The 5,640-nt window shown below is 38.7% G+C and overlaps 1 pseudogene; it reads right to left on the reverse strand.

Annotated features, from left to right (window-relative positions):
- Window positions 1–3,320: 3,320 nt before the first annotated feature.
- On the reverse strand, window positions 3,321–3,923 carry LOC105290904 (annotated as a pseudogene).
- Window positions 3,924–5,640: the final 1,717 nt, after the last annotated feature.

Consider the following 5,640-nt stretch of genomic DNA (forward strand, 5'->3'; position numbering starts at 1 on the left):
ATTATAGACAAAATAAGTAGTTGGAAGAATATTTCTTTCTGAAGTTAGCCTCATCAATATAAATGAATTTTATTTGGCTCATTATTAATTAGAAAAATATGTGCAGCAAATCTTGTCCTGATAGGTATAAGGAGATTCCAGGGAGCCCTAAATTATACACAAACTGTCACCCCTGTAGCTTCGAGTTAAAGTTAAAAGGTGTGTGTTAACTACTCAGGAATGAAAAGCAGCCATTTCTCCTCTGGGAGAATTGTTTGTTTCTTTATTATTCTTAGCCTCTAAACATTTAAAAACATTTTTATCTCTTTTGCTAACCCTAGCCATAAAGAAAAATATGTATAAGGCAACTCTCCGTTTTGTTTTGTGGTGAAAGTTGATATGTCCATTGGTGTCCCTTGGAGACTGTCACTCCCAGATGTGGAGAGTGTCATTATGACCACATAGTTCTGAGTTGATCCTCTGTTGGTGCCTGAGTCGAATCCTCAGAAATCAGAGATGCCCTAATAATGGCTGACCAGGGGACAGCAGTGCCCAGAGCCTCTAGCTCAGTGTTATGGAGAGTGTGCTATGTGGTGCCAAGCCATTAATGGAACAGCAGTGCTTCATCTCTGCCAGAGGACCACGCACAGGGCAGCATATTATCCTCAGCCATTAAGCACAGTCACAAAGAGATGGTCCCCCAGTGGGCTCCAAGACAAGGTGGAGAAGCCTTTACTGAAATGCAGACATAGCTGCATTTGAAAATCTGTCTTGCTAAATTCAGTGCACTCTGGATCTTCCTTTTAGCCTCAGAATTGCCTCCCTAGATGCCGGTCAGTCAGACAGTACTTATTTAGTCACACAAGGCTGAGGAGGTGAATTTCCAAACACTCAGTTGTTTAAATAAAGATAAGTAGCAAAGCTTGTGGTGTTATAATCAGGCACCTATCTACAGGACAATTTCTAATGAGGCAGGGTATTAAAAACAATCTATTTACACTAGCTTATCCTACTTTTGAACACTGGCGAGTCTCTATGGTGAACAGATTAAGTCACATTTTTGCTGACCTACGTGGTAGTACTTTTATTTAGTTGGTTCCTTATGCCACAAGCCTAACAGAAAGCTGGGATGTCATCATGTGCATTCTCTGCCTCTGAGCCTCTGATGATTCTAGGCATCTTGGAAAGATAGGGGCTCTGCCCTCTTGCTTCTGATTTGCTGGCAATAGACCTTCAGCTAACAGTATATCTGCTCAGCTGAAGATGGAGTACTAATCTAGAGGGACTCGAAATGGCTCTGTCATTTTCTAGATGACAGCTCCTATTTTCCACTGGCTTCTGGCACATGTGCTATTATCCATCTATGTCAAGAAGACACTTGCTTATCTGGTAGCTAAGAATGCTTTTGTTAAAAACACGTTACTGCAGTTCATCAGTCTTGTGAGCATGTTGTTGATTTTGCTAAACTAAGTTTAAACTCTGCTGTGGTTTTGCAATATGACATCTATTTTTATTAGATATTGTCATGATTATTTATAGTGTCTTAGAAGCATACAAGGGTTTACAAAAAGACAAGTTAATCTGCCAATTGAATAGTGTAAAACGAAAGTTTCAGGACTATGGTATACACATTAATTTCATTCTTCAACTTTGGGCAACTCTTAGTTAAGAAATTACTAAAGAGGTAGACGTTGATTCAGAACCATAAAAAACAAAATTCAATGTAAATCATGTACGTTTCACAATAAATGATGGTAAGCATTTAAAAAAATATTATATAAAACTAATCATCTAATTATAACTCATGAAATAGTATAAAATACTAAAGAATATCATCAGAAAATGTCCTTAATTAAGTTGTAGAAATAACACTTTTATTCAAAACTGGAAAATATTTGTTTTACTGATATTCTTTTGGTTTGACCTGTCTGCTCATGTCCTTTTTGCTCAAACAAGACATTACCACTCAGAATTTGTGCAAACCCTAACTGGTCCAAACTAAACTTAATCTTTCAGGAAGCTTCTGAAGAGTTCACATCTACCACGATCTGCCAAAACTTTTGTTATACATTAATTCACAGCCAGTAAGGTTGCTAACAGTGCTCAAGGTAAGAACATACCACATAATCTTTAAAGAGTGGTACCTGAATGTCAAAATCAAGTGGTTTCCAGCTGGCCTTTCTTATACTTGCCACCCTGAACCACATTCTGTCTTTCTCTTCTCTTCCTTCCCTTCATGCAAACACAGACTCAGGGCCCTTCCTACCAGCTACTGGGAGTCTGCCATGTGGCCTTATTAATGGCATGGGTGGAGGAGCCAAGGAGAGTCAAGGGATGTCCCTGTGGCAGCTGTCTACTTTCTTTCGGCCTTTTAAAACTGAATGGCTATGACAGGCACCAGAGAAATGACTTGTAAGACCTGTTTTGAGATTTGCTGCCCAACAGAAGCCCCTGCCTTATAGAGGACAGATGAAACCAAGGGCTAAAGTCAGTACCACGGAGTCTTCCTGAGAGGTTCTAATTGTGGACAGGATGTTATAAAGTGGCCAGAGCTCTGTCCTTGTGTCCATTTTCTTAAATTTTCATTCAATTTAGCTGCTGAAATAAACTCTGAAGAAAGGATATGGGCCCCAACATTATTATTATTAAGGAGATAGTTGAGTAACATTAGACATACAAATAAAATCAGAAAAGTGATCACAATGACTAAATAGAATGACGGCATCTCTCATAAACAGAAGTACTATATTTCTTGAAAGGAAAAAGAATATAAAAAAATGAAAAGGAAAAATGGAAAATCCTGGATTTATCTTCTTTTTAGCAAAATGGAAACATGGAAGCAGATTCTAAAAAGACAATGGTGCCAATTTTATGACAAAGAATTATATTTCTAAAAAGAAAAAAAAAATCGAACACGATAAAGAGCCTCCAATTAATTATACTGATATCCACATAGTTATAAATTAAGGGAAAAAAGGGTTTGCTACTAGGGTAAGTTATTTACTCTTTAAAAAAACTCACAGATAAAGCGCTCATTTTTTGAATCGAATTTTATATAGATTATTCTGCAACTTATGAGCACACATACACGTGAATATTTTTTTAAAAAATCAAGTGCCTCCTTTTCTTTCTGGATCTCTGTCTGACTTCTTTAAAATGGGTGTAATAATTCATATAAAGCAGAACAAAATCAAATTAAATGTATATAACTTCAACCCCATTAACTTGAATAAGATTTTTTTTTTTTTTTTTTTACAGAAATAGGGATTTATTAGTAGAAGAGTCGGGGGGAAGGCAGCACCAAGAGTCATGAGTGCGGGTCCAGGAGGCCATGATTAGGGATATATTTGACCCCACAGCCATCTGGGATGAGCCGCTTTTCAGCCATCATGTCTTCAAACTCATCCACATTAAACTTAGTAAAGCCCCACTTATTGGAAATGTAGATCTTTTGACGGCCAGGGAACTTGAACTTGGCCCTGCGTAGAGCCTCAATCACATGCTCCTTGTTCTGCAGCTTGGTGCAAATAGACATGATTACCTGGCCAATGTGGACCCTGGCCACTGTGCCCTGCGGCTTTCCAAAGGCACCCCACATACCTGTCTGGACTCTGTCAGCCCCAGCACAGGACAACATCTTGTTGATGTGAATGACATGGAACGGGTGGAACCATGCTCGGATATGAAAGCCATCTTTGCCACAGCTTTTCACCACGTACTTATTGGCACAAATACGGGCAGCCTCCAGAGCTTCGGAAGAGAGCTGCTCATATTCATTTGACAGACACCATGCGGCCACAGAGTGGGAACTCATCCACTTTTGTCTTCTTCTGCCCCAGGTCAAAGATTCAGATCTTGGCATCAGAGACAACTGGGCAGAAGCGAGACTTTGGGTATGGCCTGTTCTCACAACACTAATAACATCGTGCGGGTTGGCAGCTCATGGTGACGCAAGGATCTTCAGTGGCACGCCAGAGGAAAAGAGATGAATAAGACTTTTAAACAATGAGCCTTGGAAATTTTTATGCTAACCTCATTTGACTATTTTTTTCACCACACCATAAAAAAACAATAGTAGAAAAAAAAACAACCGGAAAAAATGACAACAATGACGCAGAAGATCAGAAGAGTAGAAGACAACAATAGCAACAAAAAAAAAAAAAATCACCTTTGGAATATATGTCTTTATAAAGAAATGACTACAATGTTTAACCATGTAACTGTAAAGATGAAGAAAGAACTTTACTGTCTTCAAACAAGGACCAATACCTAGAATATGTAGAAAGTGTTAGCAACAGCATTACAATTGTATTAAAGGGGATTAATCCAAGGGGAAAGGATTTGGGGAAATAAACTATTTTCCCAACATTGTTTTAAGAACTAGTACTTACTAAGGCATTTTTTTTTTTTTGTATTAGTTTTAAGCACCAATATGAGGTCATCTGCAGAGACCACCTTTTACAGAAAGGCTTGATATCAGCTACATTGTCCTCCACGGGGATAGAAGTGAATCAGACTATATGTCCTCCCAGGATGTGCAGAGAGGAAGACTCAGAGCTACAAAGGGGGTTTCAGAGCCTGCGGTTCTGCCTACAGAGAAAAAACTGGTGCCACTCTAGCACCTTGCATAAGTGAGTTGACAAGTTCCACGCCTATTCTGGGTCTCCTCACTCCCAGCTTCATCCATAAGAAGAAGACCCGTCATTAGGAAAATTTTTTCTTTATCCTTTTATAAAAAAAGATCTTATAAAGCAAAACAATATGCCCTATGAAATCTAATAGTTCATACTTAGAATATGCAGTATTACTTGAAGAACTTAGAAATAGCAATGAATGAAAAAGATAGAAAAATATTTTGATTGTGCCCTTCATGTAAAGTACAGGTTGAAGCCATCCTGCCTAAAAATGTAAAGGCCCAGGAAAAATAAATAAATAAAACCCAGAGAAAAATGGGATGGGAGCAGGGAATAAATCTTACTTGTTTTCATTATTTCGAGTTCTACTGTATCAAATGAGATATAGTAGATACAACAAACTAACTAGGTACCATTGAATATCAGTGCCATTTGCTAGCAATACGTTTAACAAGTATTCTGAAGTTCAGTTTTCCTGCCTGTAAACTGGAGCCACACTGGCCTGCCAGATCTGTTGTGATAATTCCATACCAGGCAACTCTGCTCAGCTTGGGCCCTGCAGTCAGCATCTCCCAGCCTCAGCGGCTTAGTGGCTGTACTCTGGTCCATCCCAGAAGAGCCATGCAGCCACTAATGTCCAGAGAAATGGATCACAGGACATTTTTTACCTTTGGAAAATCCCAGGTTCATCTTATTATATCCTCACAGAAGTTAGCGGGACTGGAGGTAAACTCTATATTAAAAAGCTACATCAAATATACTCATTGAGCTCATCTGTCCTGAGATTTTATACGCTTGAGTTCCCATTTTTTTCTCTCCACGTAGAAGGTATCTTAGTTGTGATTTGTTATCTTCCATTTCATCTTGTATTGCCTCTTTTTCTTTCCAAATCTAATAGGCACCAAATGCCTATCACGGAATTAAGAATTTACTGCCCCGCTTCCCAGATGATATAAGTCAGGACCATTGAAAGTAACAGAGAGGTACTATGGAAAACAGTACGGAGGGTCTTCAAAAAACTAAGAAT

Source organism: Pteropus vampyrus, unplaced genomic scaffold, assembly GCF_000151845.1.
Source record: "Pteropus vampyrus isolate Shadow unplaced genomic scaffold, Pvam_2.0 Scaffold39, whole genome shotgun sequence".
Classification (NCBI taxonomy): domain Eukaryota; kingdom Metazoa; phylum Chordata; class Mammalia; order Chiroptera; family Pteropodidae; genus Pteropus; species Pteropus vampyrus.